The sequence below is a fragment of the Schistocerca cancellata genome, chromosome 4, assembly GCF_023864275.1.
Source record: "Schistocerca cancellata isolate TAMUIC-IGC-003103 chromosome 4, iqSchCanc2.1, whole genome shotgun sequence".
In the NCBI taxonomy this organism is placed as follows: Eukaryota; Metazoa; Arthropoda; class Insecta; order Orthoptera; family Acrididae; genus Schistocerca; species Schistocerca cancellata.
This window is the reverse complement of record NC_064629.1, coordinates 693,162,621-693,176,806: the sequence shown is the minus strand read 5'-3', so window position 1 is coordinate 693,176,806 and position 14,186 is coordinate 693,162,621. Positions and strand designations below refer to the sequence as shown.

General features: G+C 44.3%; 1 pseudogene; it reads right to left on the bottom strand.

Annotated features, from left to right (window-relative positions):
* Window positions 1-13,212: 13,212 nt before the first annotated feature.
* LOC126185828 (5S ribosomal RNA) lies at window positions 13,213-13,330 on the bottom strand (annotated as a pseudogene).
* Window positions 13,331-14,186: the final 856 nt, after the last annotated feature.

Genomic DNA, 14,186 nt, shown 5'->3' with positions numbered 1-14,186 from the left:
ACCCATAGCTTGTCATCAACAGTGCAGCGTTTGAAGAGTATGTTGTTTCTAACCAGGTAATAATGCCGAATCTGAGTGTGTGTCTTTTCATGCCATTTACTTTTTAATGTCTTTCCAAATCGGATCTTTATCTTGTTCATGAGCAATGTCCTTTAAAGATGTGGTGATGAAGTTTTCAAAGGCGACTTTCTGAATGTAATGAATACTGAAATTTTTCTCGAGGTTGCCTTCTGTGTTACTTTTCTCAAGCCCAGCCGGTGCGCGTGACAGCGCGTCCGCAACAATGTTCTCCTTGCCGGGAATGTAGACTATTGTGAAGCGGAATTCTTGCAAAAACAATGCCCAACGTTTTAACCTGTCATGATTTAATTTTGAAGACATAAGAAATTGTAATGCACGATGATCACTGTATACTTTTACGTGCTTACCAGAAAGAAAGAAACGGAATTTGTTAAATGCCCAAACGATAGCTAAAGCTTCTAATTCAGTAACGGAATAATTTTTTTCAGATTTTGTTAGCACTCAGCTAGCAAAAGCAATGGTTTTCTGAACAGTAGTGTCATTTTCTGTGGCTTCTTGAAATAAATGAGCACCAAGACCGACTTTAGAAGAATCCGTGCTAAGGCAGAAATCTTGTGACAGATCTGGATGAGCTAGTATTGGCGCGTTAAGTAGCGATTCTTTCAAAGAATTGAATTCCAACTGTGCTTGTTCGTCCCAGTTCCAAATAGTATTTTTTCCAGTGAGAGAACAAAGTTTTGGTGTAACAAGAATTTGCATATTCAGAAAACGACGGTAAAAATTTACGAGACCTAGAAAACTGCGGACTTGTTTTTTTGTGGATGGAACTGGAATGGCTCTGATTGCTTCTAACTTATCAGGATCCGGCTGAATGCCTTCAGAAGAAATAATATGTCCCAAAAACCTCACCTTTGACCTACCGAATTCAGACTTTTCCAAGTTAACTGTAATTCCAGATTCTGCAAAAATACGTAACAAACTGTTGAGGATGCGATTGTGTTGTTCCCATGAAGCTTCTGCTATCAGAATATCGTCCACATATAAGGTGATGTGACGTTTTAAGAACTCAGGTAATATGGAATTTAACCCACGAATGAATGCTGCCGAAGAAATGTTCAAACCAAAAGGAAGTTTCCGAAACTGATAACAAACGCCGAAACAAAGGAAAGCTGTGTATTTTCTACATTCTGGATGAAGTTCGATCTGATAAAAGCTGGATCTGAGATCAATGGAAGACAACACTTTTACACCATTAAAATTTTGAAGAAGTTCTTCCATCGTCTGCGGCCTGTCTGTTTCAGGAATAATGATAGTATTGATTTGTCTCGAATCTAAGACAAGCCTGATCGATCCATTTTTCTTGTCAACAACATGTAATGGGTTGTTGTATGAGCTTACTGCAGGCTCAATAATGCCCTCATTAAGCATAGATTGTATTTCTGTTCTAACACGGTCCCTATAATGCGCCGGAATTACGTATGGTCTAACACAAAATTTAGTATGCTCACGAACACGAAATTGGTATTGAAATCCCTTGATTGTTCCTGTTTTGTGAGTAAAAACTGTGGAATGTGCTTGTAAAATCTCAAAAAGGTCCTGCCTATCAGTGTCATTACAATTCTCAATTGTTTGAATTTTATTCTGAATTAACTCATTAATTTCAAATATTCCGTCGATGTCATCCCTGTCAGTACTTGCAGAGTGATTGTTAGTGTCTAGTTCCATAAAAAATTCCGAACTGTTGTCTAACAGAACGTAAAGCCGATTAATTTCCTCATCATGGTTTGAGAGCCAGTCTTCAAATTTCAAAGCTATTGACTTACCTTCTTTCTCTAAACTTATTTCAGCATCGTGAAAGCTTAAGACTGCTTTGTATTCATTCAAAAAGTCTACTCCCAGTATAATTTCCGTCGACAATAATGGAACAATAAGAAAGTTCATAGAGCTGCTGTGGCTTTGGCAAAAGAATTCTAAATTGGTTTGTTGGCGTACATCTACACTTTTTCCAAAGATTGCACCTTGTAATTTAATCTTACGTAATGGAAGTGTGGGGCAATCGTTCGATTTGTTGCATTTGCTAAAAGCTGTTTCACTAATTACTGAAATGGGACTGCCAGATTCAAGTACTGCCGTAAATTTTACGTCATTTACTGTAATGTGAATCACAGGATATGCAATGTTGTTATGTTTTACGTCGTGTTCCTGGAGTAAGATGTCCCTAATGTCTTCCATTTTTACGTAATTACTAGCTACGGCAGCTGCGTCGTCAGTTTCATAAGTACGTTTTGTGGCTGCCAGCGGAGTGAGTCATTGCCTATTGTCTCTTTGTTGGCGCGCGTCGTTATTGGGATTTGGAGACCTAACCTCTACAAATTCATCGTGACGAGAGTGCTCTGCTCTGTTTAAATCTCGCCAGTTCTGATGCAATTCAGGTCTGTCGTTACGATCATATCGTCTGTCGTCATGTCGGCATATTCGATAGTTTCTTTCTTGTCGGTCACGTGGTGGAGAATTTCTCCCTGAATCGTAACTGCGCACTGGACTGTTGCGTCTAAAGTTATTCTGTCTCCCTTGATAATAATTGTTCTGGTTGCCAAATTGTCTGTTTCTATGATTGTCTCTGTGATAGTCATTACTGCGGAGAGGTGATCTTTCCCTGTAATTATTACTACTCTGCCAACGGTTGTCATACGGGTGGTGTCTATTTTGGTCACGATTTGTGTGGTGAGAATAGCCTTGTCGCGTCCAGTTATCGTTTCTGTCGTCACGGAATTGTGACGGATGTGACCTGTAGTGATTGTTTTCCTGTTTTCGCATCCCGCGACTGTCTGTGTCAATTTCTAATTCTTGTAACAGTCCCTGAAAAGCTTCAATGTCGTCTTTGCAACGTCCTGCTAAAATAATATGTCGTAAATGTTCAGGCAGTTTGATTAAGCAAATGCGGATGAGTTCTGAGGGGCTGTATGGGTTTGACAGGTACTGATTCTTGTGCAACATGTCTTCAAAATATTTCACAAGACTGGAAACTTCAGATTGTTCGAAATGTTTCATCATTATGATGCCATGTTTTACTCGGTCTTGTGTGGCTTGAGACCAATATGCTGAGAGGAAGGCATGGTAAAATTCTCCTTCACTGTGGCAATCGTGAATGACCGATCGCATTCTTACAGCTGGTTCATTCTCCAAGTAGCCACACATAAATTCTAACCTATGCTCCAATGACCAGTTGGGAGGAAAACAATGAGAGAATTGATGGAGCCATGCTTGTGGATGAATGTCGTTGGCAGAGTTCTTAAACGTTTTGAATTTACGTGTAGTAATGAACAGCTTATAATCAAAATCATCATGTCGGCGAGTCGCATGTCGGTCATTGTTATGTCGTTTCGGCGGTTCCATCTCAAAATTCGGTGCACCTTGCCAATTCCTTTCATAATTACCGAAATGCCCTGTGCTATTATTTTGTGGCTTTTCCGTATTTCTAAGTTCCTCTTCCCGTGTTGGAGCGCGAGTGTCCTCTGAAATATGTAATTCTTGTATTACCTGCGTCAACTGATCTTGTACTTCCCGGATTTCTCTTTTGTACTGTGTGTTGATTTGATTTTGATTTTGTTTGAATTTTCTAATTTGTTCATACTCTTCTGTGTCAGTGAAGGCTATGGGTCTTGTGTCATTCAGATCATCATCTACCTTTGTAGATAAGTTAGTGACCTGATCCGAAAGTTCAGCTACTTTCTCCGATAGTGAACAAATTTCCTCAGTGCGTTTTTCTGAACCAAGTTTCAGAGTGTCCATTTGTGTTGAAATCGAATCTACTGTGTTCTTTAAGTTTTCCTGAGTTTTTTCCAGTTACGTAACCGAATCAGTAGATGCAACTGAGTCAATTTTAGCCCACAAGGTCTCATGATTTTCATGAACAATGGTTTGCAGCTCTTTTATGGCTGCTTCGTGATTCTGTAATGCATTTTCATGCCGCGAAAAAATAGGTTGAAAATGCTCACAAATTTGTGTTTTTACGTCATTACAGACTTTTTGACATTTCGATTCAATGTTATGTAACTCAGTAGTTAAATCTTCACGTGTTTGTTCAAGTGTGGTGTCTAACTTCCGAAGATTTTGTTCCATTGTGTCTAACTGTTGCTGTGTTTGTCTCTGGTGTTGTTCCATTGTGTCTAACTTTTGAAGATTCTGTTCCATTGTGTCTAACTTTTGAAGATTTTGTCCTATTTGTTGCATTAATTGTAATAACAATGCATTAGTGTCTGGAATCTGTTCCTCTACGCTTTTCGGCAGTGCATTTGCACCAGCAACATTCACATTTTGACTAGCAGAAAATGTGTCTTGACTTATTTGAGAAAACGGTGAGGACGCAAAACCTGAATCTACAGTATTTGCAAAATTGTGTCCTATCATTTCGGATTCCTGAGGCGAGCTGTTGCCGAGCGATCGATCGATAATGCTTCCCTGTTCACTAATTGTTTCACTGCCTACGCCATTGTTTGCCGCCCGCTCCATTTCCCTATGCACAATTACCAAATTACTACTTGGAATGTCTGTTAATTCACTACACAGTGGTGCTGATAAGCTACGCTCGTCGTCACTATTATTTCTCAGTTTACTTTGGAGTCGAGTGTTACGTTTTTCACACGCCATTATTGTCACAATATTTCACACGATAACACAGAAAAGCACAATTTGAAAAGCAAAAATAAGAGAACACATTAACATAGCACTGAAAATATCTAGTTAATTGCAGCTGCGAAATACTTGGTGCAAATCTACATGCATGCCACAACTGTTTTACTGTGCAACAATGAAAAACCACAACTACCAAGGAAATTCTCTCTATAATTACGCGCTAGCAATAAACAAAAGCTACACTAAATACACAAACTACAAGAAAAAATCAGAAGATTCCAGTGAGGTATCCTAGGCTAAGGGTCGACATATGAAACGTCCCCTTAGAACAAAGTATACACGACTGTGCTTAAACTGGCACACAATATTTTTAGCGCAACACAATCTGACTATCAAAGATCCCTGCAAAAGAATGGCCCTGAGTAACTTTAACCTATACCTTTCGCAAACCACTTACCTCACAAAAATCTTCGTTACTCGAACTACTGCAATACAGCGAGCGCCACTACTGCCAGCTAAATAAAAGATTCTAACTACTGAAGGCACTAACTACTGATAGGGATAGTTAGCAAATGAAAGATATTAATAGAGAACAAACAATGTATTTACCTTAATAGTCATAATATATATAGCAGTTCATGACAAATTACAAATTTCAAATTCCGCCATCTCTCTCCTCACATCCACCACTGCTGGCGGCTCACCTCCAACTGCGCAACGCTACACGCTGTTCACATTCAGCTGCCGCTGCCCAACACTACAATGGCAGACAACAATGCAAACTAGCCACAGACTGCACACAGCACAGCCAGTGATTTTCGTACAGAGCGCTACGTAACGTTGCCAATAAGAAAACATAAACAGCCTACTTACACTCTTAAACCCACCATCTCAATCACCAGACCTCAACCCTATTCAGGACATGTGGAGAGAATTAGAGTGACGTATTAGAAAAACACCAATATCTTCTGAAGAAACTTTGAAGGGTCGATTAAAAGAGGAATGACTCGGTATATGACTATTTAAAAAAGATCATTAGCATTATACCGGAGCATTTGAAGGAAGTGATGCAACAGAATGGCTACCCGACAAAATATTGAAACATATATTTTTCGCGAAATTTATCTTGAAATAATTAGTTGTGAAATTTTTCCGAATATTAGAGTAACGTGAAAATAGGAGTTTTATTTCAACCCGTATTATTAAAGAATGTTAGAAAGCCATGTTGATAAAATTTATGCTATTATTTACAACATATACACTGAGGAAACAAAAGTCAAGGTATACCTTCTAATACTGTGCCGGACCTCCTTTTGCCTGGCATAGTGCAGCATCTCGACTTGACATGCACTCAACAAGTCGTTGGAAGTCCCTTGCAGAAATGTTGAACGATGCTACCCTTACAGCCGTCCATAAAAGCAAAAGTGTTGCCGGTACAGTATTTTGTGCACTAACTGACCTCTTGATTATGTTCGATGGGATTGACGTCGGACGATCTGGGTGGCCAAATCATTCTCTCGAATTGTCCAGAATGTTCTTCGAACCAACTGCGAACAAATGGTTCAAATGGCTCTGAGCACTATGGGACTTAACATCTATGGTCATCAGTCCCCTAGAACTTAGAACTAATTAAACTTAACTAACCTAAGGACGTCACACAACACCCAGTCATCACGAGGCAGTGAAAATCCCTGACCCCGCCGGGAATCGAACCTGGGAACCCGGGCGCGAACAGATGTGGCCTGGTGACATGGCACATTATCATCTATAAAAATTCCATCGTCGTTTGAAAATATGAAGTGCATGAATAGCTGGCTGCCAGTGGGCTCCAAACAGCCGAGCATAACCATTTCCAGTCAATGATTGGTTCATTTGGACCAGAGGACCTACTCCATTCCATGTAAACACAACTCACACCATTTTGAAGCCACCACCAGCTTGCACAGTGCCTTGTTGACAACTTGGATCCATGACTTAGTGGAGTCTGCGCAACACTCGAACCCTACCATCATCTATTACCAACTGAAATCAGGACTCATCTGATCAGGCTACGAATTTCCAGTTGTCTAGTTTCCCACTGATATGGTCAATATCCCAGGAGAGGCACTACAGTCGTTGTCCTGATGCTAGCAAAGGCACTCACGTCGGCCATCTGCTGCCAAAGCCCATAAACGCCAAATTTCGGCGCCCCGTCCTTGGGGTTACTTTCGTTGGACGTCCCACCTTAATTTCTGTGGCTATTTAGGGCAGTGCTGCTTGTCTCTTAGCACAGAGAACTCCACACAAACGCCGCTGCTTTCGGTCGTTAGGTGAAGGCCATCAGGAAATGTATTGTCTGAGGTGAGAGATAATGCCTGAAATTTGGTATTCTCGGCATCTCTTGACACTGTGCAAAGCAGAATACTGATTTCCCTAACGATTTCCGAAATGGAATGTCCAATGCATCTAGCTCCAAATACCATTCGGCGTTCAAAGTACAGGGTGTACATAAAGTCCAGGAACACTTTCTATTATTTATTGCACAAGAACTAAACATTGTACAGATGTCATACATATTGCATTTTGAAGAGAAACGCTGAAAGTTGTTTTTACAAACATTCGATATGCGAATCATGAGTGACTCGGCAGACGTAAATACGATAATCAAATTCTTGCCATACCCGTCCCAGCATGGCATCGTCGACTGTGGCAGTTGCTTTCCGTATTCTCTCCTGGAGCTCTGCTACATCACGTGGTAGAGGCGGTACGTACGCCAGATCTTTAATGTGACGCCACAGAAAAATGTCACATGGAGTGAAATCTGGTGATCAGGGAGGCCATTTCATGAAACAGCTGTCCCCTTCTGTAGCACGGCCGATCCATCGATGCGGCGGCTCCGTGTTCAGGTACCGACGAACTTCACGATGAAATGGGGTGTAGCCCCCTCCCGCTGAAAGCTGAACGGAGAGTCTGATTGCATTTGAGGCATCAGCCATTGGTGCAACATGTCCAAGTAGGAATATCCAGTGACAGTGCTCTCGGCGAAGAAGAATGGCCCGTACAGTTTTCGACGTGACAAGGCACAAAAAACATTTGCCTTTGGGGAATGACGATCAATTTCAATGCATTTGTGTGGATGCTTTGTACCCCAGATTTGACAATTGAACTACTGTAGCACACTTGTTTTTGTCGAACTCCAACACACAGAAAGCTCTCTCCAAACCTGAACTCGCCATGTTTGCGACTAGCGCTGACTATCGGCAAATTACCAAACTACGCTGTGGCGGTATACATGGAAGAAAAAAGAAAATTAAAAAAAATTAACGCCCGTCGTGCGGCCATAGTCACGTCGCAAACATTTTCATATGAATCACCTGAGTACAAATGACGTCTCTGCCAATGCACCGCCCTTTTATACACTGTGAAGCGATAATAGCGGCATATGTATAGGTGCATATTGCTGTCCCAAGACTTCGGTCACCTCCATGTATACAGGGTGTTACAAAAAGGTACGGCCAGACTTTCAGGAAACATTCCTCACACACAAAGAAAGAAAATATGTTATGTGGACAGGTGTCCGGAAACGCTTACTTTCCATGTTAGAGCTCATTTTATTACTTCTCTTCAAATCACATTAATCATGGAATGGAAACACACAACAACAGAACGTACCAGCGTGACTCCCAACACTTTGTTACAGGAAATGTTCAAATTGTCCTCCGTTAGCGAGGATACATGCATCCACCCTCCGTCGCATGGAATCCCTGATGCGCTGATGCAGCCCTGGAGAATGGCGTATTGTATCACAGCCGTCCACAATACGAGCACGAGGAGTCTCTACATTTGGTACCGGAGTTGCGCAGACAAGAGCTTTCAAATGCCCCCATAAATGAAAGCCAAGAGGGTTGAGGTCAGGACAGCGTGGAGGCCATGGAATTGGTCCGCCCCTACCAATCCATCGGTCACCGAATCTGTTGTTGAGAAGCATACGAACACTTCCACTGAAATGTGCAGGAGCTCCATCATGCATGAACCACATGTTCTAGCAGCACAGGTAGAGTATCCCGTATGAAATCATGATAATGTGCTCCATTGAATGTAGGTGGAAGAACATGGGGCCCAATCAAGACATCACCAAACAATGCCTGCCCAAACATTCACAGAAAATCTGTGTTGATGACGTGATTGCACAATTGCGTGCGGATTCTCGTCAGCCCACACATGTTGATTGTGAAAATTTACAATTTGATCACGTTGGAATGAAGTCTCATCCGTAAAGAGAACATTTGCACTGAAATGAGGATTGACACATTGTTGGATGAACCATTCGCAGAAGTGTACCCGTGGAGGCCAATCAGCTGCTGATAGTGCCTGCACACGCTGTACATGGTACGGAAACAACTGGTTCTCCCGTAGCACTCTCCATACAGTCACGTGGTCAACGTTACCTTGTACAGCAGCAACTTCTCTGACGCTGACATTAGGGTTATCGTCAACTGCACGAAGAATTGCCTCGTCCATTGCAGGTGTCCTCGTCGTTCTAGGTCTTCCCCAGTCGCGAGTCATAGGCTGGAATGTTCCGTGCTCCCTAAGACGCCGATCAATTGCTTCGAACGTCTTCTTGTCGGGACACCTTCGTTCTGGAGATCTGTCTCGATACAAACGTACCGCGCCACGGCTATTGCCCCGTGCTAATCCATACATCAAATGGGCATCTGCCAACTCCGCATTTGTAAACATTGCACTGACTGCAAAACCACGTTCGTGATGAACACTAACCTGTTGATGCTACGTACTGATGTGCTTGATGCTAGTACTGTAGAGCAATGAGTCGCATGTCAACACAAGCACCGAAGTCAACATTACGTTCCTTCAATTGGGCCAACTGGCGGTGAATCGAGGAAGTACAGTACATACTAAAATGAGCTCTAACATGGAAATTAAGCATTGGTTCAAATGGCTCTGAGCACTATGGGACTCAACTGCTGTGGTCATAAGTTCCCTAGAACTTAGAACTACTTGAACCTAACTAACCTAAGGACATCACACACATCCATGCCCGAGGCAGGATTCGAACCTGCGACCGTAGCGGTCGTGCGGTTCCAGAATTAAGCGTTTCCAGACACATGTCCACATAACATATTTTCTTTATTTGTGTGTGAGGAATGTTTCCTGAAAGTTTGGCCGTACCTTTTTGTAACACCCTGTACAACTTAGCCTCTTCACACCTGTATTTTTTCTGGAGAAAGGAATACTTTTCTTTGTGCTCTAATGCTCTTAGGTGATTTTTTAATGATTGTCGACGCAAGATTTATACACATGTATGTACCTGTGTGGAAAATATACTTTGTACACTTAGCTTCTGTTTATACACTGAAGCGAAAAACAAACTGGTATAGGCATGCATACTTAAATATAGAGATATGTAAATAGGCAGAACACGGCGCTGCGGTCGGCAACGCCTATATACACTCCTGGAAATTGAAATAAGAACACCGTGAATTCATTGTCCCAGGAAGGGGAAACTTTATTGACACATTCCTGGGGTCAGATACATCACATGATCACACTGACAGAACCACAGGCACATAGACACAGGCAATAGAGCATGCACAATGTCGGCACTAGTACAGTGTATATCCACCTTTCGCAGCAATGCAGGCTGCTATTCTCCCATGGAGACGATCGTAGAGATGCTGGATGTAGTCCTGTGGAACGGCTTGCCATGCCATTTCCACCTGGCGCCTCAGTTGGACCAGCGTTCGTGCTGGACGTGCAGACCGCGTGAGACGACGCTTCATCCAGTCCCAAACATGCTCAATGGGGGACAGATCCGGAGATCTTGCTGGCCAGGGTAGTTGACTTACACCTTCTAGAGCACGTTGGGTGGCACGGGATACATGCGGACGTGCATTGTCCTGTTGGAACAGCAAGTTCCCTTGCCGGTCTAGGAATGGTAGAACGATGGGTTCGATGACGGTTTGGATGTACCGTGCACTATTCAGTGTCCCCTCGACGATCACCAGTGGTGTACGGCCAGTGTAGGAGATCGCTCCCCACACCATGATGCCGGGTGTTGGCCCTGTGTGCCTCGGTCGTATGCAGTCCTGATTGTGGCGCTCACCTGCACGGCGCCAAACACGCATACGACCATCATTGGCACCAAGGCAGAAGCGACTCTCATCGCTGAAGACGACACGTCTCCATTCGTCCCTCCATTCACGCCTGTCGCGACACCACTGGAGGCGGGCTGCACGATGTTGGGGCGTGAGCGGAAGACGGCCTAACGGTGTGCGGGACCGTAGCCCAGCTTCATGGAGACGGTTGCGAATGGTCCTCGCCGATACCCCAGGAGCAACAGTGTCCCTAATTTGCTGGGAAGTGGCGGTGCGGTCCCCTACGGCACTGCGTAGGATCCTACGGTCTTGGCGTGCATCCGTGCGTCGCTGCGGTCCGGTCCCAGGTCGACGGGCACGTGCACCTTCCGCCGACCACTGGCGACAACATCGATGTACTGTGGAGACCTCACGCCCCACGTGTTGAGCAATTCGGCGGTACGTCCACCCGGCCTCCCGCATGCCCCCTATACGCCTTCGCTCAAAGTCCGTCAACTGCACATACGGTTCACGTCCACGCCGTCGCGGCATGCTACCAGTGTTAAAGACTGCGATGGAGCTCCGTATGCCACGGCAAACTGGCTGACACTGACGGCGGCGGTGCACAAATGCTGCGCAGCTAGCGCCATTCGCCGGCCAACACCGCGGTTCCTGGTGTGTCCGCTGTGCCGTGCGTGTGATCATTGCTTGTACAGCCCTCTCGCAGTGTCCGGAGCAAGTATGGTGGGTCTGACACACCGGTGTCAATGTGTTCTTTTTTCCATTTCCAGGAGTGTAAGACAAGTGTCTGCGCAGTTGTTAGATCTGTTACTGCTGGTACAATGGCAGGTTATTGAGATTTAAGTGAGTTTGAAGATGGTGTTATAGTCGGCGCATGAGTGGTGGGAAACGGCATGTCCGATATAGGGATGAAGTGGGGATTTTACCGTACGACCATTTCACGAGCGTATCGTGAATATCAGGAATCGGGTAAAACAGTAATCTCCGACATCGCTGTGGCCGGAAAAAGATCCTGCAAGAACGGGATCAACAACGACCGAAGAGAATCGTTCAACGTGACGGAAGAGCAGTCCTTCCGCAAATTGCAGCATATTTCAATGCTGGGCCATCAACAAGTGTCAGTGTGCAAAACATTCAACGAATCATAAATATGGGCTTTGGGACCCGAAACCCCCTTCGTGTACCCTTGATGATTGCACGACACAAAGCTTTACGCCTCGTCTGTGCCTGTCAACACCGACACTCGACTGTTGATTACTAGAAACATGTTACCTGGTAGGACGAGTCTCGTTGCAAATTGTATCGAGCGGATGGACGTGTACGGGTATGGAGGCAACCTCGTGAATCCAAGGACCCTGCATGTCAGCAGGGGACTGTTCAAGCTGCTGGAGGCTCTGTAATTGTGTGGCGCGTGTGCAGTTGGAGTGATATGGGACCCCTGATGCGTCTAGATACGACTCTAACAAGTGACACGTACGTAAGCATCCTGTCTGACCACCTGCATCCATTCATGTCCATTGAGCATTCCAACGGACTTGGACATTTCTAGCAGAACAATGCGGCAGACTATACGTCCCGAATTGTTACACAGTGGCAGAAGATTTTAAACACAACCGCTGGCCACCATATTCCCCAGACATGAACAGTATTGAGCATATCTGGAATGCCTTGCAAAGTGCTGTTCAGAAGAGATTTCCACCCCCTCGTACTCTTACGGATTTATGCACCGCCCTGCAGGTTAATGGTATCAGTTCCCTCCAGCGCTAGTTCAGACATTAGTCGAGTCCATGCCACGTCGTGTTGCGGCTCTTATGCATATTCACGGCGGCCCTACACAATATTAGACAGGTGTACCAGTTTCTTTGCCTCTTCAATGTAGAATAAAATAATTAATTTTGAAATATTCACTGTTTTAATAAATAACGGATCATACAGTAATTACCAAGCACAATAACAGTAATAATATTCAGTTATGCAGTGGAATATGACTAACATACCACTTCTGTACGTTCTGGCGGCCATAAGCTGCTGCGTACTGCTACTGTCACTTAATGATATTTTTGTAGTTGTGCCCAGTAGGTGGCATCACTTGTGGATGGTGAAAATTTTGAACGTTCATAAATGTGTATATGAGATTCTCACTGAGGAAAAATATTTCTCTAGCAGCTAATACGCAGCAGACGTTAATGTGCACTATTGTAGCTAGAGGGTTTGAAAGGTTTAATATAACACTTGGTTATAAACTAAACTAAACTCCTTCCGAACAGGCCATGAAGGCCCAACGGTACTGACCGGCCGCCGTGTCATCCTCAGCTCATAGGCGTCACTGGATGCGGATACGGAGGGGCATGTAGTCTGCACACCGCTCTCCCGGCCGTATGTCACTTTCCGAGACCGGAGCCGCTACTTTTCAATCAAGTAGCTCCTCAGTTTGCCTCACAAGGGCTGAGGGCATCCCGCCTGCCAACAGCGTTCGGCAGACCGGATGGTCACCCATCCAAGTGCTAGCCCAGCCCGAGAGCGCTTAACTTCGGTGATCTGACGGGAACCGGTGTTACCACTGCGGCAAGGCCGTTGGCAACACTTGGTTATACAGCGCGAAGAAAAAATGTCGCACTTGGTGGTCAGCATGGCAGTGTGGGCAAGAACACGTAGAATGAACTCTGCACTGTGCCGGAGCTGTCGCATTAGCTCAGTGAGACGAGGCAGTGCCTTGCGGAATAGATATGCACTCTCCACTATGTTCGGGCCAAACTTTATTTTCAGTTAAAGCATCAAACTGTATCCAATTTACACCTTGACAATGCTGTATCTTGTGTATTTCCTTCTGTTATTGTTACCATTATTTAAACATTTAGGCAGAACATGAACTTCTTACAGCCGGCCGCTGTGGCCGAGCGTTTCTAGGTACTTCATTCTGGAACCACGCGGCTGCTTCGGTCGCAGGTTCGAATCCTGCCTCGGGCATGGATGTGTATGATGTCCTTAGGTTTGTTAGGTTTAAGTAGTTCTAAGTCTAGGGGACTGATGACCTCAGATGTTAGTGCTTAGAGCCAATTTTTGAACTTCTTACAGATGTAAACGACGACTTTGTTTCGTTCATGAGAAAAAAAAGACAATAGAAAATACAGGTGGATACAGTAATGTCGTCTGCATCCTACGACGTAGAAAAAACACAATAGGTAGGCTACAGTAGACTGCACATTGTGCTACACGGAATAATTGCATTCTGTACGTTTGACGTCCGGGCTTATCTTCAGAGAGCTGGTATGTACACGTACGACGCGTACGAGCAACACTCACTTTAGAAAAGATGTTCAGTGTGACCCCCTTGCATTTGCAAACTCTTCATCACTCGCTGGATCATACTTTGCTGGACCCTAAGCAACACCCCTGGATCCACCATTGCAGCGGTATGCACGCGAACTATTAGGT